Genomic DNA, 23,524 nt, shown 5'->3' with positions numbered 1-23,524 from the left:
TACACTGTGGTCTAGCAGGGCTCACCACGATCGTCACCAGTCCAGACCGCCAGGACAGGGCATCATCACAGGCTGCACACCCGCTCAGCACTTAAGGTGCCCCCTACCTCAGTGCACCGAAAGTCATCGTCCCGTGGCGGTGTGCCAGTGCCGGCCGCAGTGTATCCGGTGCCAAGTCTGTGCCCCGAAAGTCATGGACCCTCTATGATTGAGTATCATGGTGCGGACGGCAGCAAGTCACCTCCGGCCCTAGGAATGTGATGTTGCAGGGCCCAAGGCCCTCGTGCCTACATTAACACCACAAGGCTACACCCAGATAGAGAGTGGAAATGTCGTCGAGCATGTGCGCCCGGCCTTTTTTATTTGTAGGGTCACATGTCCTGTGACGAGAGTGCTGGAAGAGTGTGGTGTGGGTATAAACCAGCCATGAAGGAGTGGCTGTGGCATGCTGACAACTAGACCTGTGATCAGCATAACACTACAGGGAAGACCTGGGACATGTAGCGTTGTCCCCCCCGTGAGCCTAAGCGGAGTGGGCTGGCCTGGCGTATGCCAGTTCAGCGTAAGGGTTTGAACAATGACCCTGGGGCTCTGGGTGTGGGTCCGTAATGGGCTGTTCAAGAATATAATTAATGCGTGTGTCCCCGATGTTGTGTTGGCACCACCAGGACCCCATTCGGTCATGTGTCACGCTGTGACCCAAGTCCAATGACATGAGCAACATGGACGTAAGGGAGAATCACTGCGCCTACATTCATCCATACTTTCACACCTGAACGATCATAGACATGACACATCTGTGTGATTATGAATGTTTAATGCACATTCAGTGGAGTGTTGCAGCTGGAGCAGTACAAGGCCATGCAAACCCCACTTTACAATGTTGGTTTGTGAAAGGCCAGCCAGAGTTCTTCAGGGAATGACAAGTCCAAAGGAAGAGGAAGAGTTCAGTCCGCTGTCTGATTGCTGTGTCATTGGTGATCAAACAGGATATGGCAGTCCATGTCAAGGTCCAAGGTGAGTGTTGCAGAGTGTATCGGGGGACAGTGGAAGGTGATGATGCAGAGGGCAGAACCAAGCAGTTGCTATAGTTTTCTTCTTACCAGTAAGGCGGTTTCATCCGCTTTTTTGTCCTCTGCTGTTTCATGTGACTCACATGTGGGTGGTGGTTTTCTGTCTCCAGCACTGTGTGGCAGTGACACATCAGTGGACGGTGATGGAATGTCTGCCTCACTGTGTGGTACTGACACCTCAGGGGGCGGAGATGTGGATATAGTGGTAGCAGCAGCATGCATCAGCGCCTGGCCTTGTGGCAGCAATGCCTTAAAGATGGTCCTGAGGTCATTGAGTAACCCAGCTATCTCTCGCTGGTGTGCAGCCATGGCAGATGCTTTTTCTGCCTGCGTCCGCTCCATGGTCTCCATGGACCTCCGCATGTGTTCCAACACCCGTATGACATCGCTAGTGCCACTCTGACTGGACAGTTGTTCTAGTCTCAGAGTCAGGCCTCCAGCAATGTCAGCCATGGTCCGTTGGAGAGCATGGAGCAGGCTGTGGGTGTCCGTTAGGGGACCATGAGTGGTCCCTGATGGGACTTAGACACCCACGTATGGCATCTAGTTTGGCTGCCATATGGTCGAATCCCACCCGCACCTGTTCAGCCAGATTCTCCTGGCACCCCAACAAACGGCTTTGGAAGGCCATGCGTTGTTTGAGGGGGTCCTGGGAGGCAGCTGTGGTGGTGGGTGCTGCCTGGTGTGTGGTCTGTGCAGGGGTGGGGTCTCCTCATGGCAGCTGGGCTGCCCTGCTCCTGGAGATGTGGTGGAGAGGCTCTCCACGCGCTGTTGGAGGGCGTGGGAGTCGAAGCTGTTGTGGTCCTCTTCGTCATCAGAGAAGAGAGGTTCGAGCTGCTCTGCAGGAGGTATTGATTCTCCCTCTGCAATGTAAAAGGGAGATGCAGTTTAACAATCTGTTCAAATGGATGTTTTTGCATTGTACTTGTTTTCGTACAGATTGCATGATTGTGTACATTGTGCTGTTTGGGAGGAGCTGCCTATTTGCTGGGGGACAGTGGACATTTCGGCAATATGACAGATGTGTGTTTGTATTTGTACATTACTAACTCACATTTCCTTGCAATGCAAATGTGATTGGCCAGTTTCTACACACAAGTAGCACCAGTTGTATCCTGTGTTCTGTTGTGGAAATGCCACTGCTTTTTTTGGGGGGCACAGGAAGATCAAGTGATTTTCCCAGAATCACAGGATACTTGAGTCAATTTTTCAATTTCAAGAAGTCTTTATTCGATTAATACATCATAAAAGACATGCATCACAATTTACAACAGCTAAAATACATGTAAAATTCCAAAAGTAGAATAGGGTAAAATTAAAACAATCTAAGACCGTATTAAATCATTTATACAAAACTTCATTGAAAATTCATTTAAAAATTACAATAAAACCTCAGTCAAATAACATTGGGAGTCAAGACACATTGGGTGGGAACACATTTACACATAGTCAGTGGAAGGCCTGTGGATATACGCTGGAACCTAAATCGAGTTAATGAATCTTGCTCTTAGGATCCAGGCCCAGCCTAAAAATTTCGCTACTCCAGTTACAATCATGGGTGACAGGTCTGTCTTTAATATCCTGCTGGCATTGGCTGCTGAGCGTGTTCCCAAGTTTCTACAAACTGGGCTTAACCACTTTAGTCTAGGGGCAGTATACAATGGGCAGACAAAAAGAAAATGGTTTACACTTTCACCCTGTCCTGAACACCTAGGACAATGCCCAGGGCCTCCCTTACCCCACTTTTTAGTGTACTCCCTTAGAGGCAGAGAGCCGCACCTATATTGGTGATATAGTTTGCGGTCCAGGGGCTTAGTTATGACATCCCAGTATTTTTCAAAACAGGGGGCATCTTTCATAACAACAAATGTGCCAGTAAGGTTACTATCTGTCAATCCCGAGTGTCTATTTCTTACCACCCAGTCCCAATACTGTAGCTTTAGATCCTTCTTGTGTGGAAAAGTAAATTTTGCCATGTTCTGTGTCCCTACGCCTCCTCCATCATATGTTATGTGTGCATGATTAAATATGCATATGCATTCCCCATGTTCGATTCAAGACGCAATTATAGTTGTGTCCACCTCTAGTATGTCAGTTTCCAGTTCTCGTGAATACTACGAATATCAGGCCTATGTAAAGCTACGTTGCCACGTTTCTCAGTGTGCACGTTATTCCATTGTAAAGTCCCCGTTTCTAGGCCTCAAAAGGGCCTGGACACCAGATTCAGCTCCTGTCTCCTGAAACCTCGCTGAGGAGCGATACAGCCCCCACCTGTATCCTCGACCCTTCACTTACTTCCTGCCTCGCAGTGCCCGGCTCAGCCTCTGAGTCTGCCAAGAATATGTTATAGTTCCAGTTATCAGTTCAGTCCTCCTTCTCTGCATTCCTAAGCTACTGAACTGCATCAATAGTTTCCGTCATTGTCTAGCCTTCACGTCTCCACGTTAGAGAAATACTGCATTTAATGGTCATTTAATATTCTTCATCACGCACTACATGTAGAATAATGCATGGTCCAGTCTTAGAATCAAGTCAGCCTTTCCCCTCCTAACTTCTAGTTTATATCAACATGTTCTCTAAACATCAGATACTAGATACTGTTTAGGTACATGTCGCCCTGACTCTCCAGACTTCAGTCTCTGCTCCTAGCACAGAGTTCATAGCCCCCAGCTTCTCCTAGTGATACGTCATTGCTAGTTTGCGCGCACCATTAGGTTAGAGGTCCCGGCTCCTCAGGTAGCCCCCTCCATGGTTTCCGCCCCATTCATGACATATTCTGTTACGTTTGCATCACATGTCTATGTATACGCCCCGTCACACCTTCTGCTCCACCCACTGCTACGCCTATTGCAATGTAATGCTATGTGTTTGCGTTATGTATATATGCTCATGTACTGTTATTAAATAACACGCTAGCCCTCTTGTCCCGATCCTGACACCAGCAGCGCTGCTGGGCCCTGCCATCCTATTCCTATGCAGGTTGTCCTGTTCCTGTCCTTTATGCTGTAATAAACCTGCGAAACTCCTACTACCTCGAATCTTGACTCTTATTTGTTGAGCTATCTGTTATTCATTTATACATTCAAAAATAGGGTATTATTTATTTATTTACCACATAATGGCGCCCGAATAGGGACTTGCCCTTTCCCCACGCGTCGGTGAAGCCACGCCGACCCCCTGACCCTCTGCAGTCGTGACGGAACTCTTCTGCGCACCGGCAGATATTTCTGCTTCAAGTATCCCTCAGGCCCACGGAGGAGACGGAGGAGGCGGTCCAGCATCCAAACGAGACGGTGGAGGAACGCGGCGAGTCCCGACCAGAGCCCAAGCCAAGAGTCCAAGGTCCGAGGTATCCGGAGGCCCACCCGTAACTGAAGTCCGAAGTTCGTCGTCCGTCGTCGTAGCAGTCCAGTCCAGTCCGAGGCCTTCCGTTCTTGCTGCCCGGTGAGTACCGTTACTGGGGTGGTATCTAGACAGGGTCAATCTAATTGACTCTGGTCCGTGGGTTGGTGGTACACAGACCCACAAACGAAGTGTCCACTTCGGTGGATGCGGGTCCTGACGTGTCTCTTTATGAGACCGGTAAGTTTCGTACTGTTTCAGCAGTGCATCTAGTTCCTGTTCTAGTCAGTTCTGTTCTCGAGAAAATTCATGTATTCTGTGTTCCGTATTCCAGGTAGTATTCTGTTCGAACTGTTATTCATAATGTTCTTCATGTATTTTGATGTCGTGGAATGAGTGAGAAGTGATTTTCGTGTTTATTGTGTATTGTATTGTGTCTAGATTATAGTTCAGTCATGCCGCTCTTTTCGAAATTACGTCAGTTAAAAACCAGAAAGGGTCTGCTGGAAGCAGCAGTTCCAGTTCCGCCTAGGGACAGTCCAGGTCATTTCATGTATCAGAAGCATGGCATAAGTGCCATATTATATCTAGATTTATGGGTAGAGTATACCAAACAGTTAGAAGAAAAGTATAGATGGCCCGTATCGGGTACATGGGATGCCGAGTGCATCATGCGAGTAGAAGAAGCATTATGGAAAAAGAAAGCCAGACAGTCACAGAAAGATGCCATCGAGTTATGGCGCAAAGAAGCTCATAAAAGAACTGAAAAGGAAATCAGAAAGTCAGAATTAAGTAGAGAATCCTTAGAACGAGCACAAGAAAAAGAACTAATCGGGATAGGTGAACAAGTCAAAGCCGAACAGTCAGACAGACAGAGGCATGCCCTTAATAGGGGTATGTATCCTCTCTTTGCCGAGGGCTTGCCAAAAGCGACCCCAGAGGCATCCAGTAATTTCCCGCCACCATTAGTTCCGACCAAACTACGTCACAAACAGACCGCAGCTGATATTTTTATTTCGTCCTATTTTGACGACACAGTCCCAGAATATGCAAATCCTGTTCGCGCTCCGCCAGTCCCTGTAAATCAGGCACTTCCCGCTCCTCCAGACACCGGAGTACCTGTTACGGTACCCCCGGTCCAGCCCGCCATACAAGTCCAGCCTGCATTTCCATTTCCCACTCTGCCAGGACGAAGAGCCTCAGTAGACGACTCTAGTTTAGGGGCCGCAGGGGGAGGTACTCCTCAAACCCCGCCGCCACACAAGCGTTTAACGACAGCCGAATTACATGCACAAGCGTCACAGCGTACGCCCAGACATCAGACTATAGCAGAAATAAGAAAATCCCTTGCCGAATGCGGCTATGATCCAGTCCCAGGCGAGGATAATATGGTTTTATATTCATTCCGCGTAAGAAAGGTGGCCGAGTATCTAGTCACTTTACCGAATATGAAAGAAGATCTAGACAGAATATATCGTTTCATCCGTACAGGGGATGATCCAGAAAGCATTAGCGAGGCCATGTCTCAAAGGAAAGCCGAGATCCAGCTCATGATATTAAAGTTTCTGATTAACTGTCTAATAAGAGAACAAGATTACCCGTCTAAAGATCCGGCCGAAATGAAAATCCTGACAAGGTGGAGTGATAATATAGCCGAGGGTAAGCACAAGACCGTCGGTGCTATGGAGAGTATGTACAAGAAAATCCGTAGAGAAATAATAAAGATACACGAACAACGTAAAGCAGCACAAGTAAGCGAGAAAGAAAGTAATTCTGATACTGAAGAGGTAGAGGACGAGAATCCCGCCAGAATAGCGTATGTAGGAAAATCTAGATTTCCAGATCGCCATTTACGCCTAGAACACAAGTCTATTTTTCATTCTCCAGCACCAGAACAAGGTTCACTAGAACAAGTGTTTCAAGCTACCGATCACATTCTGAAATCACGAATCGGTTACAGTGAGTTAAGTACCATGCATGAACAAGAACTAGCCCGATCAGCAGTCCGATGGATTACTGATTCTACCGCTTTTCCAGACGAAATAGTGGCACAAATGTTTCTGAAAATGCCCCCAGCCGAGCAACGAATGGTGGGTATGTATATGATTCAGCACCTCATTACTTTGTATGAGGGTCAACACTCTGATCCAGGCCCGTTACATGATGTCCTGAACGAGTTACTCCAGTATAGATGGAAAGGTTTAGGTACCGATTTAATTAGTGTCATTCTAGAACAGCGTCACAAATATAGAACGTTTCTGAACCCGCATTTTGTTCATGTCTCACCCCCAGAAAGTAAACCATTTTACATGGAGAGACAGAATCCGTTACGAGAAGTCCACCCAGTTAGAGGAACGGGTGGCGAACTAGAACGAGTGTTTGTTTACACTCCGATTACAAAGATGGAACTCCTAGAGATGAAGAAATTAATTCCCTGTCATGACAAAGATCCAGCAGGGTTCCATAGAGAATTAAAAGACATGCTCCGTATGGGAGAATACACGTATCCAGATATAATTAAAATGTTAAAGGTTCTGCTGCCCGCAGGGGTGTATGAAAAGCTCAAGGAAAAAGAATGGGAGGTGGGGGAGAAAAAGATCGATTGGGCAGTTCTAGAAGCTGAAGATAAGGCACGAGTACCAGGTACCGGTCTTGGAGATAAATGTAAAGAATTACCGGAATTATTAATACAAGTTTTACCCAGATTATTGACAACTAGAAAAGAAGACTGGGATGCAATCTCAGCCTGTAAACAGAAGCAAGATGAGGATATTAGTGATTTTTATTCTAGATTTGAAAAATGTTTTAGCATCAACAGTGGCCTCAAGACGAGTAGTGAGTCATACCCTCACCTTTTTGTTACTAAATTAGTCGAGAATTCAAGCCCACAAATTAAAAATCGAGTTTTGAAAGTCGAAAGTACCTGGCAAGCTAATACCCCGTCCCAGATGTTGCAGATGCTTCAATACCACCAGAATAGAATCAGAGAAGAGCAAGAACACGAGAGAAAACGTATGAAAGACACGAAAATGAAAGTACTAGTTGCACAATCTGTTCCTCAAGACAGTCAGAAGAGGGGTCCGAATCAAGCCAGTCATCCTGCAGCTCCCGTTAAAGGGAACTGCAATTATTGTAAACAGCCAGGTCATTTTATAAATGAGTGTGCAGTTCTGAAACACAACATAGCTACTGGTAAGACTAAAGAAAGACCACGTCCGCCTAGACAAGAACAAGTTTCACAGATTCCTCAGCCACAGAATGCACAACAGACAGTTACCGCACCGCAGCCTATTGCTGCAACACAGCATGTCACACAGCAGATGTACCAGTATGCACAGTCTGAGTATCCAGAGTACCAGCAGTATTCATGAAACAGCCTAGAGAGGGAGGTAGGCTTGCCTCTCATCGAGATACCTGTAGATCAAGAAGGTCCCTATGTTCACAGTCAAGTATTGGGGAAAGACAGAAAGTTTTTGATCGATACAGGGGCAAGTAGGACCACAATTAGTCACGCCGAAGTTCCAGGGGCTCCGCTCTCAGGCTCAAGAAATGTTTCCCTTGGATTTTCAGGAAAACCTATCGTAAATGAGATTTCAAAGCCAGTTACTCTAGAAGTAGGTCCATTGTCCCGCACTACTGATCTGTTACTTACTAAGTTATGTCCAGAAAATCTATTAGGCATTAAAACACTGAAAGAGTTAGGTGCAGTTATATGCTGTTCCCCAGAGGGAATACGATTGTTCCTACGTGACTTTAAGGGTCACTATGTATTACGAGATTTTGATTCAAGACTGTCTAATGTCCCGCAGCACTTATGGGCGCAAGGTCCAACTGATGTAGGTTACATGCAAATCACACCCTATCGTGTGACTCTCAAGCCAGGTGTAGTGTTACCACGAATCAGACAGTACAGATTGCCACCTGAGGCTGTAGCAGCCTTATCCAAAATTATTGACGAGCTCATGGCTCAAGGAGTGGTTGTAGAAACTGACTCCAATGTATGTAATTCTCCGATCATTCCAGTCATGAAACGTACTGATCCAAATGCACCCCCAGTATATCGATTAGTGATTGACCTACGAGAGCTTAATAAATGTATTATTCCGCAGTACCCAGTTGTCCCAGACATCTCTTCCCTATTAACGGCCATTGATTCCGAAGCCACGTTCTTTACTGTCATAGACCTCAAGAACGCGTTTTTCAGTGTTCCTATTCATCCAGACAGCCAGTTCCTTTTCGGATTTTGTTTAAATGGAAGGAGCTATATGTTTACACGAGCTCCTCAAGGTTTCACAGAAAGTCCTAGTATTTACAGTCAAGCACTCAAGAGACAACTAGACAACATTCACATGCCAACTGACACTGCCCTACTCCAGTATGTCGATGATCTACTGATCACAGCCCGTTCTGAACGTGCTTGCGAGCGAGCATCACTGACAGTTCTGTATTTCCTAGCCGAGATGGGGCACAAGGTGTCCCCTTCTAAGCTCCAATTCTGTGTCCAGCAAGTGGTCTACTTAGGACACTTGCTGTCCAAGAGGGGTAGGCAGTTGACACCAGACCGTATCCAGTTAATAGCGAGTCTTCCTCAGCCCAAGACCCAGAAGGAGGTACGTGCTTTTATCGGCCTTACTTCTTACTGCAGACAATGGGTTCCCCAGTATGCATTTCTAGCCAAGCCACTGATACAGTTAACGACACAGGAGGCAGCCGTATCGACTGTCCTCCCTTGGACATCTGAACATACACTTAGTTTCAATGAGTTAAAGAAAGCCCTATGCCAAGCTCCAGTTCTAGCTACACCGAACTACAGTAAGCCTTTTACACTTTTCGTTACTGAACGCGAAGGTACAGCATTATCTGTTCTCACACAAGATCAAGCAGGACAATACAAGCCCTGTGCTTATTTTTCGAGCACATTAGATCCTGTAGCCCAGGCTCTGCCTGCGTGCCTCAAGTCAGTTGCAGCCGCAGCACTAGCTATCAGACAAAGTGATTCCATAGTCTTAGGACACTCCTTGACAGTACAAGTTCCACATTCCGTGGAAGTTCTTTTAAACCGAACACAAACTCAGCACTTGACAATTGCACGTTTAACAGGTTATGAATTGACACTGTTCCAGCCACACATAGAAATCAGACGCTGCAACATCCTTAATCCTGCTACACTGTTACCATCAGTTACTTCGAATTCTGCCACACATGACTGTGTGGAAGTAGTTAACATTACGACAAAGCCAAGACAAGATCTGACAGATACTCCGTTACCAGACCCCGACCTGACACTTTATGTGGATGGTTCATGTATGAGAACTAGTACAGGAGAACTAGTCGCCGCGTATGCAGTGACTACTGATACTGAAGTTATTGAAACACACCGTATTGACACCCTGTCCGCTCAAGCAGCAGAGCTAGTTGCTCTGACACAAGCCTGCATACACGCCAAGAACTTGAAAGTTAATGTTTACACAGATTCACGTTACGCATTTGGAGTTGTACACGACTTCGGAGTGCTCTGGCAGGAGAGAGGTTTCATGACTTCTCATGGAACCAAGATTCAGCATGGTCTCCTTATTCAAGCTCTGTTAGATGCCATACATTTACCGACATCCATTGCTATCATGAAGTGCAAAGCACATACGAAAGTTACTGACATTATTTCTCAAGGTAACGATCTAGCAGATCGCACAGCCAAGCTTACAGCACAGACTCCAGACATTCCAGTTAACATGACACACACTCCAGATCCGATTACATGCATGACAGTTAAGGACCCTACACAAGATGTCATAGATATCCAGTTACATGCTACTCCCGAAGAAATCAAGAAATGGTCCGAACAAGGAGGGGTCCAGACAGATCAAGGATGGTTAACAAAGGGTAGAGCCACATGGTTTCTCCCCGACTCTATGGTTCAAGTCATTATTAATACCGCACATAGTCCAGCACATTTAGGAGAAAAAGCTATGTTAGACAGTATCCAGAACATTTGGTTCAACAAGCATTTACGAGCTGCAGCCAAGCAGAAAGTCCGTACCTGTATGATATGTTGTCAGTTTAATCCAGGTAAAAGTGTCCCGGTGGAACAAGGTGGATTCCAGCCCCCTGACCACCCTTTTGAAGTCCTCCAGATGGATTATATTCAGATGGAGCGATGTCGAGGTTTCAAGTATGTCCTTGTAGTTGTATGCGCTTTGTCCAGGTGGACAGAAGCATATCCAGTTCCAGATTACACAGCCGCGACCACTGCCAAGCAGTTGGTTCGTGAGTTCTTCCCTCGTTATGGACTCCCTAGAGTCGTATATTCTGATAACGGTCAGCCATTCTCATCTGAACTCATGAAGCATGTTTCCCTGTTGTTAGGGTACCAGTGGAAGTTCCATTGTGTACGCCATCCTGAAGCAGCCGGTCTCGTAGAGAGACATAATCAGACTCTAAAAATTCGTATCGCAAAGGTATGCAAAGAGAAAGGTGTGGACTGGCTGGTAGCTCTGCCAGTTGCTTTGTTTTATATGCGCATGGTCGCACATTCCAGATCAGGTCTGTCCCCGTATGAGGTCGTTTTCGGCCGCCCCCCAAATATGTGGGGTACTCCTAGACCCCGAAGTATTACCGATGTTTCAAGTAATATGCTGACAGATTACCTAGCTTCCTTGATGTCTGCCCTCAACTCATGTCGTTCACAGGTTGCCGCCGCATTTCCAGACAATACCGAGGTGGCACCGCATGAAATCGTTCCAGGATCCATGGTATTGGTGAGGAATTTCGACAGATCAAGTCCGCTGGAGCCTCGCTGGAAAGAGCCCCGACAGGTCCTCCTCACCACCCGTACAGCCGTGAAGTTGGAAGGTCGCAAAGGCTGGGTGCACCTTTCTCATGTAAAACAATTTAATGGACTGAAACCCGTCTTAAAGAACATTTCCCAGGATTTGAAGGATTGCCAAAATATTGTTCTCAAGGACTGTCCCGCAAAAGACATTGCTACAAACCCTCCCCTGTTAGAGAAAACTCCGCAACAGGAGTATAAACTCAAACTCCGGTCTAGTAAAATAAGTCAGTCAGTTTGATTGTCTAAGTCCTCCCCTAGGTGAAACGGTTAGACTGTTTCTGACATGTATAAAATAGACCCCCATAGTGAGAGAGTTAGTCAAAACTCAATTCGATGTATCGTTTTTCTATGTTTCATATTGTTTCTCAGCATTATGATTTCCAGCACCAGTTATGCATTTTTCTTGTATTTCCCAGTTCCTCATGTAAATAAGTCTGCTAATGCTACAGTAGAGCACACGTTTAGTGATCTGCCTCCTCATGAACTCTCTTACCGCCTCGCTATGCGAAATAACTCATTCATCCGCATGTTACATTACTCACACCAGTCTAGCAATACCACTAATTGTTGGGTGTGTGGTCGACTCCCCCCTTTCCAGACACCGAAGGGAGTTCTGCCACTTTTTCCTTATCCATTCTCACATAATGGTTCGTGTGGAGCATGGTCCACGTTAACGTCATCCTCAACAGATATGTCTTTTCTTAACAGTACATGTTTCCCAGACAAGCAAGGTCTCCCCCACAGAACAGGTTTAGATCTAGAAAATGAAGTGTATAATTTAGGTAATTATTCTTCGAATTTCATGGTCCTGAATGTTCAGTCTGATACTACTCCAGACTTACCTGCTATTTCAGTACTACCAGTCAAAGGCGAATTATGTGTCCGAAATTATGGTTCCGTACATGTAGGACATAGTGATTGTACTACTATTGTCAAGTATAGTGACAGTGGGAAATCCATCTTCAAAGCTTCACGTCATTCTTATTTTATTTGTGGTCAAACTGCATATGTTCGTCTGCCCCTCGGTTGGGAGGGAACCTGTTACATTGCCTTCCTACTGCCACCTGTTTTCCTAGCCCCACCTGATTATCATAGAAACACACATCTAGTACACGTTAGACATAGAAGGGAGTCCCCAATTGTCGATTATACTGAAACTGCTCTAGAACAGTATACAGATTTCAATAGAGGTTTCTTTTTCTTTATAGGACCTATCCAGAATAGTAAGCTAATCCGTAGGTTAACAAGAACCCTTGAAGCTGTAGTAAATGAGACTGCCTCTGCTCTAGGTAACTTAACCGAAGAGCAATCTGCTATGAGATTTGTCGTTTTACAGAATCGTCTCGTCCTTGACGTCATACTGGCCGATAGGGGCGGGGCCTGTAGAGTCATCGGATCTAGTTGCTGCATTTTCATTCCAAATAACGCGCCGTCTGTTTATTCAGCTATAACCAGACTCCATAAAATTGCCCATCTGTTACACCAAGATCCAGGCACCTGGACATGGTCCGGTTGGTTCTGGAATATAATTTCCGCATGGGGATGGAAAATATTGTCCTTCCTAGGTATTGCAGTAGCGATCATATTCAGCTGCTGTCTCTGTATACAATGTGGCCCTGCGATTTGCGGCATTTGTGCTACCTCTTGTATTCCTAGTCCCAAGCCCCGTTCTAAATCCCGTTCCAGGATAATTCGAGACGAGCAAATGATACTGTATGAAACGATAGATGGTATCATGAAAATTGATGTTTCCTGATGGAAACGTAGTGACAAGGAGGGAATGTGGAAAAGTAAATTTTGCCATGTTCTGTGTCCCTACGCCTCCTCCATCATATGTTATGTGTGCATGATTAAATATGCATATGCATTCCCCATGTTCGATTCAAGACGCAATTATAGTTGTGTCCACCTCTAGTATGTCAGTTTCCAGTTCTCGTGAATACTACGAATATCAGGCCTATGTAAAGCTACGTTGCCACGTTTCTCAGTGTGCACGTTATTCCATTGTAAAGTCCCAGTTTCTAGGCCTCAAAAGGGCCTGGACACCAGATTCAGCTCCTGTCTCCTGAAACCTCGCTGAGGAGCGATACAGCCCCCACCTGTATCCTCGACCCTTCACTTACTTCCTGCCTCGCAGTGCCCGGCTCAGCCTCTGAGTCTGCCAAGAATATGTTATAGTTCCAGTTATCAGTTCAGTCCTCCTTCTCTGCATTCCTAAGCTACTGAACTGCATCAATAGTTTCCGTCATTGTCTAGCCTTCACGTCTCCACGTTAGAGAAATACTGCATTTAATGGTCATTTAATATTCTTCATCACGCACTACATGTAGAATAATGCATGGTCCAGTCTTAGAATCAAGTCAGCCTTTCCCCTCCTAACTTCTAGTTTATATCAACATGTTCTCTAAACATCAGATACTAGATACTGTTTAGGTACATGTCGCCCTGACTCTCCAGACTTCAGTCTCTGCTCCTAGCACAGAGTTCATAGCCCCCAGCTTCTCCTAGTGATACGTCATTGCTAGTTTGCGCGCACCATTAGGTTAGAGGTCCCGGCTCCTCAGGTAGCCCCCTCCATGGTTTCCGCCCCATTCATGACATATTCTGTTACGTTTGCATCACATGTCTATGTATACGCCCCGTCACACCTTCTGCTCCACCCACTGCTACGCCTATTGCAATGTAATGCTATGTGTTTGCGTTATGTATATATGCTCATGTACTGTTATTAAATAACACGCTAGCCCTCTTGTCCCGATCCTGACACCAGCAGCGCTGCTGGGCCCTGCCATCCTATTCCTATGCAGGTTGTCCTGTTCCTGTCCTTTATGCTGTAATAAACCTGCGAAACTCCTACTACCTCGAATCTTGACTCTTATTTGTTGAGCTATCTGTTATTCATTTATACATTCAAAAATAGGGTATTATTTATTTATTTACCACACTTGGAGGGAAAGGTTGCAGTGTCGGGGTTTAACCATAGTTCTCCATGCCCCAAGGCACACAAGGTGGTTCTTAAGACTTTTAAACCAACCAATGTTGGGGGAGCCAGGAAGATCCCTAACCTCTATGCATGCTCTTGCATAAAGCTGAAGTTCAGGCGTTGTCCAAAGGCGTCGCCAGAAAGCTAATGGTCGCAATCTGGCCAGGTCCTCCACAGGCTGACACCCAAGATCATACAGAAGTGGGATCCGCGGTGATGACTGTGGGAGGCCAGTGGCCACCCTAAGAAATTTATTTTGGACAACTTTCAAGGGATCGAGGTTACTATAGCCCCAAAGCTCCACCCCGTACAAGACAGATGGTAGGACTTTCATACCATAGATCTTCATTAAAGGGGACATAGGCCTGGTAAAGGAGCTTTTGTGTTCTTTAAGTAAGGCTCCTCCTATCTGTGTATGCTTTAATGCCAATAGGTCAACCTGTTGAGTCCAACTAAGGGTCTTGCTAAACGTAACTCCAAGGTAGGTAAACAGTTTAGTCTGTTCCAGGTGCGTGCCTCCCATAGTAACCCTAGCTGTGATCAGGGAGTGTCCTCTTAGAACCATAAATTTTGTTTTTGACACATTTACCTCTAGCTCATGCTCGCAGCAGAACAGTTCAAACCTTGACTGGGCCTGTTGAAGGCCCTGTCTGGTCTTAGATATTAAAAGGGTGTCGTCTGCGAACATGAGCAAAGGGATTTTCATTCCAGTCAGGGACGGGGCATCAGTAGGGTGATTGGCAAAATATTGTGTAACCCCATTTATATATAGAGAAAACAGGGTGGGGGCTAAAACACACCCTTGCCTTACACCTTTAGCAACTGGAAATCTATCTGTTACCTCCCCTGGTTTACCCCAACATACTTGGGCAAATGTATAGGCGTGTAGATTCACCAAGAGTCGTATAAGAGGGGCTGGCATACCCAGCTTCGCTAAACAGACCCACAACTTGGCCCTCGGGACAAGGTCAAATGCAGACCTTAAGTCCACAAAGGCTGCGTAAAGGATACCTTTACCTAGGGTGACGGTCTTCCAATAGAGAAGAATGAACCGAAGGGCCTGATCTAGGGTGCTGACATGGGACCGAAAGCCAGCCTGGAGTGGAGTAAGAATGTTAAACTCATCAATCCAGTCCTGAATCCTGCCAAGAACAAGGCGGGCTGAGATTTTTTGTACCGCATCTATAAGGCTGATCGGCCGGTAGTTTGATGGAACCGACCGATCGCCTTTCTTGTAAATTGGCAGGATTTCTGCCCCAAACCAGGATTCAGGGACCTTAACACCAGAGGCTAGAGCATTGGCCAGATGGACTATGTAGGGGACCCAGAGATCCTGATCCTGCTGAAATAAATCAGCTGGAATACAATCCGGGCCAGGTGCCTTGCCCCTAGGAATAGATTGCAGGATATGTTTAACTTCACAACTCGTGAATTTAAGAGGAGCAATCGGAACAAGACAAGGAATGTCAACCTGAATACTACTACAGTTCCTAAATTGTTCCTCAAAATAGCATACCTACTGGTGTTGACCAACCGAGGCAGGGCTTGGGCGATCTTCCTGTGATTTGCCCCATTTTAATAGATGCCAGAACTGTTGCATGTTCCGAAAGCTACATGCTTCGGTTAGTAGTACCCACAGTTCCTCATCCCAGTTGGATTTGGCTTTGTGCTTTGCATCATTATATGCCTTCCTACAAGACCTTATTTGGCTGTGGGTTTTTTTCTTTATTGATTTAAACAGATCCCCATGGGTTCGACGACAGTCCTCATCAAACTATGATATAGTTTTCTGTTTCCCCCTCCTACCCTGCTTGGAGATGGTCTTCACAAACAGCTTTTTCAACTCCACAAATAGACTAATGTGAATATTAGTTATTATTGCATTAATATCGTCCTGTGACCCACAACTAGAAATTTCTTCTAGAGAATTAGATACCCAAGATCTAATCTCCTTACGTGTCTCAACATTAACAGAGACTTTTGGCCAACGTACCCTTCTCATGTCGTTGCTAAGTACAACTTCATCCTGAACGACATTTAGCATGCGACTCTCAGACCCAAGAAAACTGTGGTCCCTTAATTCCATCACCAGCGGGTCATGATCACTTTCCGGACGGATCGTGACCACCATGTCCTCAACTGAAGCCCACATCTTTACATCGACTAAAATATAGTCAATACGGCTACTATGTCTGCCGTTGCTAAAAGTATGTCTACCTGTCCTGTCAGATCGCACTCTACCATTTAGTGCTCGCAAACCCTGGTCCAGGCACAACCCTTTGATAAATGTAGCAGATTGCGTCCATTTCCCAATCGGGGCTAACTCAAGCTGGGGAATCCCCCAGGTCATATCCTCAACCTCAGTGAGTAAGCCATCACCTACACTCAGGGGTTCAAAGCAGGCATTAAGATCCCCCATTACAACCATGAACCCTTTTACAAGTGCACCTGATAGAAAATCATCCAAAATGCGAAGGGTTGGGGCAACCCTTCCGCCCTGGATACCCCTGACATATATATTAATCAATAAGATGTCAAGGCCTTTAGAGGATCTTATTCTAACCATCAATATGTCAGGACTATCAATTGGTAGCTCCTCCGCTCTTACTCCCTCATACTGGCGAACCCAAGTGGTCAGGCCTCCCATAGCACGCCCTCTATGACCTTTAATTGCTGGTTTACTGAAGTTTAGATATCCAGCAAAGAACACCGATGAGAGTGCCCAGGTTTCCTGGAATGACCAAACATCACCTTGTTTTATAAAATCCACCCAGTCCGTGTTACACATACGAGACTCAAGCCCGGCTATGTTCCAGCTACCAAACTTGGAGCCGCTTAAACCGCCAAGACAATAGTACTGGCCTTTGAATGGGAAAATACTACATCCTGTGAAAGTGGAGCTACATTATCATCGGAGGAGCCCCTAATAATACGTTTGTCCTGTAGGGGTACTTTGTCACTCCTTTTATCAGTTTCAGCCATACCATAAACTGCCAACACAGATTCCCAGCACCCATTTAGCAACCCACCGTTATGGCCAATCACCTTATCATCAGCCACTACAGTCGCTACAACCTGAGCCACCACTTCTGTTTCCAGTTTCCTACCCCAAGCCCCACCAGAAAGAACATACTTCTCATTGCCACAATGCGTTGGCTTGTCATTTGATATTGCACCATACAGGGTCCTTTTCTGGGGTAGAAGAAATACCCGTACACTCTATGTTATCCTTTGGGACTAAGAGTGGAAAAGCAAGTCAGTCGTTAAAGTCCAACCCCGAATATGGTTCGTACAAATTTTGCAGTGGGATGTTCCAGTACTCGTTATAACGGTTGAAGTTAGTAGGGTTGCTTATTATGGGGAAGTGACTGGAAGGATAGCGGCGGGGAAGAGGGGGATTGGAGATGTTGGAGTTATTGGCGGGATGGGATAAGTAGGATGTGTAGTTTGGCATATTCAGGGAGGGAGTGTTTCCACTAGAGCTGGGATAAAGAGGGGGTCTAAGCAAGGCCTCTGGGTAGAAATAGCTCAAATTTCGAGTGGAAACACCTCCTTCCTTATTTCCTGGGTACCAGTCGCTTATGTGTGAGACAACTCTGTGGTCCTTAAAATTAATGATCACAATGTCTCCATCTATGTCTTTCGGGCGGAGGCCCACCCAATTACACCTTCTTACCGAGATAATCTCTCCGTTCAAGTGAGCTGGGAGGGGTCTATTTGATCTCAGCCAAAAGATGACTTTATTTTTCAAGTTTGCATTGTACTCAGGATTACCATTTGTGATCGGGGGAACACCAGTTAAAAGGATCACAAAGTTTGCCGATTCAGGGGGTAGGTCCACTATGTTCTTGCGATTTGGGGATGTTCTTTTGGTTATAGATTTAGCTTTATCAACCCGTGGGAGCATAGTTGGCTTATTTACAGTAGGGATCAGTTTGTTAGGAGCCGGCCCGGACTTCTCTTTTGGTGGCTTAGATGCTAACGTCGGTTTGGTTGATGAAGGGGGGGCATTAGTATTATTAACAGATGACTTTCCATTTGTTTTGAGTAGTATACTTGGGGTCAAAGTTGTAGTGGTAGGTTTGCCTTTCCATTGGAACTGATCCTTAGAGTTCGTTAAATGGGGAATTTTATTCGGATCAGTAATTGCTAGAAGGCAATCTATTTTTCCCCCAGAATCCTAACTCTCTCCATGAGTGGGAGCATATATGATTTTAGGATTTGATCAAAGAGTTCTATGGACTCTTTTTTTAACATAGGTGATAATTCATCAAGGGGGGTGGAGAGGAATGAATTTTGGTACCTGGTGAAACCTCCCTTACAGACGGGGCAATTGTTTTGGTTATGGGGGTTACTAATGAAGGTGAGGGGCCCTGGTGGTTAAGACCTTTTCTTTGAACCCCCACCCTTTCTCCTTTTCTTCCTTGGCGGAGAACAAAAAACCCTACGTAGGTTCATGGGTTTAATTCCGGTGCCACTTTTGCTGTGAGTCGGAATTGACTCGGTGGGGGCTACCATATCAATTGAATGATTAGACAAGGTTGAGTGGAGTTGTGGGGCTATGGTTGGGGCTGCTGGAGTATTAAGGTCTATAAGGCTATTAGAAACAATAGGAGGACTGATACAATTATCCTCACTATTGATACCAGAATTGATAGCAGATGTGTTGTGGACGCGAAAAATGCTAGGAAAATGGTCGGTACAGAATAGATCGGCATCTCTATCCAACCTACCAATACTTTCCGAATCTTGTGTGGTAATTAGATCTAGCGGGGAGGACAGTGTTTTTTTCTTAAGTTGTTCAATGGATCGTCGTCGCTCAGCACGTTTCTCTGCTAGTAGGAGTTCTTTGTCGATTTCCTTGTTTGCCTTCTCAAAATATTTATCAAGAGGCCCAAGGATCGAGACCCCAACACAGGATGGTAATGAGTTGGACATGACTAAGGGAGACTTTAGTATATTGAGTGCCCCAGAGACCGACTACCTGTGTACGACAGAAGGCGAAGTGTAGATATTAAGGACCGGGGCCAGCCCAGCCTCCTTCGGCCCCTGACGGCCACAGACGGTCCCGCCCTTGTCCAGGGCTTCTCCCGGGACGCTCCTGCGCGCTCCCGCGCAGCGGAAATGCTGTATGCTGTTTATAGGGGAAGTAGTTGGTGGGGGCGTGGCAATCAGGGAGAGCGGCCCAGGTGACATGGGTCAGGTCAGTAACAGGGACTCCTGGGAAACGGAGTCCGAGTACCGACACGCTCGCAGCCCTGACTCTTCAAGCGCCCACAGCAGTCTTGGGGGGTTTCCTTCTCCCCAGCGCCCACAGAGAGCAAGGGCCGCGAAGCGGGACCCGCAAAGCGGGTCCGGCAAGAAGTAGCGCTTCAGGAAGTACCAGCGCTCAGAGTGGCAACAGCGCACCAGCAGCAACAAGGGTCCAGTCCCAACAGGAAAGCATAAAAGCAGAACGAGGTCCCACGCAGGTCAGGAGTCCCGTGGCTTTAGCAGCGTTGGTGGGGGCGTGGCAATCAGGGAGAGCGGCCCTGGTGACTCGGGTCAGGTCAGTAACAGGGACTCCTGGGAAACGGAGTCCGAGTACCGACACGCTCGCAGCCCTGACTCTTCAAGCGCCCACAGCAGTCTTGGGGGGGTATCCTTCTCCCCAGCGCCCACAGAGAGCAAGCGCCGTGAAGCGGGACCCGCGAAGCGGGTCCGGCAAGAAGTAGCGCTTCAGGAAGTACCAGCGCTCAGAGTGGCAACAGCGCACCAGCAGCAACAAGGGTCCAGTCCCAACAGGAAAGCACAAAAGCAGAATGAGGTCCCACGCAGGTCAGGAGTCCCGTGGCTTTAGCAGCATTGGTGGGGGCGTGGCAATCAGGGAGAGCGGCCCAGGTGACTCGGGTCAGGTCCGTAACAGGGACTCCTGGGAAACGGAGTCCGAGTACCGACACGCTCGCAGCCCTGACTCTTCATGCGCCCACAGCAGTCTTAGGGGGGGGGTTCCTTCTCCCCAGCGCCCACAGAGAGCAAGCGCCGCGAAGCGGGACCCGCGAAGCGGGTCCGGCAAGACGTAGCGCTTCAGGAAGTACGAGCGCTCAGAGTGGCAACAGCGCACCAGCAGCAACAAGGGTCCAGTCCCAACAGGAAAGCACAAAAGCAGAATGAGGTCTTGAGAATGAGTCTCCCACCAGACTCAAACCTGGTTCCCCACCAGACTCGAACCTGGTTCCCCACATCAAAGTCTGCTGCTATAGCCTTAAGCCACAATATGTCCTCTTTCCAGGGGTCTTTTATTTACAAACATTACATTTTTGTAATCAAATGTTGGAGCGTGCAGGCGCAGTTCTTTTCCTGTGTAGTAAATGAGTATTGACCAGGGCACTGTGAGCAGTGTCCTGGTCACTGGCATCAGTTTCTGCAGCTGTTTATGCCGCTCGCAGGACACGATGTGTACATCCTTGGGGCTTGAGGTGGGGTCAGCTGCTGACACTGACAGGTGCCCGGAGCGCAGCGGGCGGCGCTGCACAGCTGTTTCAGGGCTGCCACTTCTAGCTCTGAAGTCATGTCACGACGGCGGCCGCAGAGCACGAGGAAGTCTGCGGGTTGAAAATGGTGGATATCTCTGAGCTTCAGGTGAGGGGTGTGCGCGTCTGGCGACTTTGGGGGTGCAGCTCTGGCTGGCAGGAGTGGGGCGTGTCCCGCTTCTAGGGTGGGGATGAGGCCTTGAGAGGCGCTGTGTCTATGGGGGGGGGAGGAACAGGCCACCAGCTTCAGCAGCAAGCAGACGCTTCTGCAAGGTTTTCACTGTTTATAAAGCCATTCCTACCTAGGGGCTTAACTGTCAACCGTGATACGTAACAGGATAGTGCTGAAGCGAAATTTACACTGGTTGTCTTTGGACTGAAATAGTTTGCGAATAGCGACGTGCCCTCCGCCTGTTGTATTCCCTCAGTGGCAATCTGGTGCTTTATTATTTGTGTGTATGGGTTTGTTAAATAAGAAACAGGACAACAGCAAGGTTGTGACTCGGTGACATTACCAGAACCGCATCCTTGACCAGTGTAGTGACAAGCCTTCGACCAATGTTTATTTATATTTACAGTTTTGTATAGTGCAAACTCGACCTCCTGGCATCGGCGCGCTTTACACGAGCACCGGTTACACCTCACAATGTCTTGTTTGCTTTTAGAAAACGGGATATTATGTGAATAGCCCAGAATCACATGTTGAGCTCACGCCAAGATTCAAACCCGATCCCAGTGTTTCAAAGTTGGCAGCTCCGGCCATACCACCACAGCCTCTCCCAGTATTACAATGACGATCATCACGGGCAAGGCACAAGGCCTAAACAAGCGCGCGTGCGCCTCGTGCTGAAAGTAAAAAAGGAGGCAGCAGGAGGAGGGGAGAGAGGAGAGAGCCTGCTCCTATTTTCCTTGCGGGAGTGAGCAGGAACCATCTGTTAATTACAGACAGATGGTTTCAAAGCTCGCTCCCGCAAGGGAATCGCCAAACCTGCACGTGTTGCCATTCAAAGCAATGCAACGCGTGTACTTTTTTGTCTAAAAAAATTGAATCAATTACTAAAGGTTTCCTCCTGGGCAGCGTATGCATGCTGCGTAGGCAAGACCTAACAAAGGTTTAAGTGATGTTATATATAGACCTTGTGATAATATAAAAACTAACATTTAAAAACCAAATACATAATAAAATAATTACATTTTACCTGACCTCAGTATAACTTACACTCTAGGGAAGCAGTGCGCATGGCCTCATATATGAATTTACTCATGACATGTTTAATCACATCATTGATAAAATCACTGATGTCTGAAATGTATGGAGGTACAAGTTACTTTGGTAAGTGTTGTAGTATGCTTCTCAGCCTGGATGACTGCGTGTGAGAAAGTTGGAGTGTGGAATTTTGGAGTGCTTGAGTCAGTTGGTGACGGACTGAGCAGCATAGAGGCTGCTCCTGGTGGGGCTCATTCTTTGTACAACTTGCAACCTAAATAAATCTACATGAAAACTACTACGGTTTGACCACTCCATTTATTATTACATTTGGCGATGAGGATGGGATTTTCCAAGCACCATCTCAGCACTTGCCAGTTACCGTTACTGGATTGTGACATTTAAACACGGCGCGAGTCACCTCCTTGCCTCGAGCCGTAGACACTTGGATTCCCTTTTGCTTTGCCTTTCTGTAACCAAGGGTTTCCCCTGTGTGATGATTTCTCCCTGCGTCACCACAGCTGTTCGGCAATCTTCTTAGCGTGCTCCTGCTGAAAGCCATCCTGCTCTACGTCGATAAACGTGTTGCCATTTTGGGATTGTCCCTAATCCGGTGTGCATCATTGAAGATTCTAACCACGTTTCCTCTGCCAACCACGTCTTTCTATTTCTTCAGTAAAATTATCCTGAAACTGAATAAGCCCCTATAGGGTCTATATGATCTTCCCCTTGTGCTTCCTCCTGCATCAGTTCGGTGCATACAGTGAGCGTAACGATCCGTGACCTTGCCATCTCCAGTTTCTGCATTGCTCTGCCTAGATAGCAAGTGCAACGATTCTCTACTGTGCCAGACATACTGTTTGCTTACCTGCTGCTTTCCTTCGTGATTTTCTATCGTCCACCTCAATCTCGTCAATTTCGTCATCACCATAGAGTGTTTGAATAGAACATAGTCATCCTCTGGTGCTTCACTGCCATCATATGGTCATTGGTGGTAATGCCCCTTTAAACTGGAGTTCAATCTCTGCAGTTTCTAGAGCTTGACAATGTTTCTATGAATTGTTTTGATTTCTTTTAAGCTAGCGTGCACATGATTAGAGTATACCATTATGTGATGGTATTACTCTGGTGGTTCTATACTCTCTACTTTTCCTGCATGTTGCATAGTACTTTGTTGTGCCTGCCCACACCTTTCTTTGTGTTTTTACATGATTACAGGTGGTGTTTTAAAACACACCTATTTCTGCTGTTCCTACGAAATGCATTCTACTGTGTGGTATCTGTCGCCACACCAAGTTCTTCTCTTCCTACGAAATGTATTCTACTGTGTGGTATCTGCCGCCACACCAAGTATTGCAGTTCCTATGAAATCTATTCCTTTTTTTGGTATACTCCGCCACACCAAATTTTACTGATTACACCAAATTTTACTGTTTCATGTGGTGCGTCCTGACATCTGCTTTAACTGTTGTGCATGTTGCATTCTTTCATGTGGTGTTTCCCCACATCTGCAGTTCCTGCATGTTTATTTGTTTTGTGTGGTTCCTGCTTTTACGTGGCATGTGGTGTTTCCACGTC

General features: G+C 46.6%; 1 long non-coding RNA gene across 1 annotated transcript in view; it reads right to left on the bottom strand.

Annotated features, from left to right (window-relative positions):
• The window catches only part of LOC144823458 (uncharacterized), a 395,313-nt gene extending 372,463 nt beyond the window's left edge, over positions 1-22,850 (bottom strand). Inside the window, exon 1 of the long non-coding RNA XR_013608797.1 lies at positions 22,815-22,850. This is a non-coding gene — a long non-coding RNA (uncharacterized LOC144823458). The remainder of the gene's footprint in view (positions 1-22,814) is intronic.
• Positions 22,851-23,524: the final 674 nt, after the last annotated feature.

The sequence above is a fragment of the Lissotriton helveticus genome, chromosome 3_1 (genome assembly GCF_964261635.1).
Source record: "Lissotriton helveticus chromosome 3_1, aLisHel1.1, whole genome shotgun sequence".
Classification (NCBI taxonomy): Eukaryota; Metazoa; Chordata; class Amphibia; order Caudata; family Salamandridae; genus Lissotriton; species Lissotriton helveticus.
This window is presented reverse-complemented; position numbering and strand designations above follow the sequence as displayed.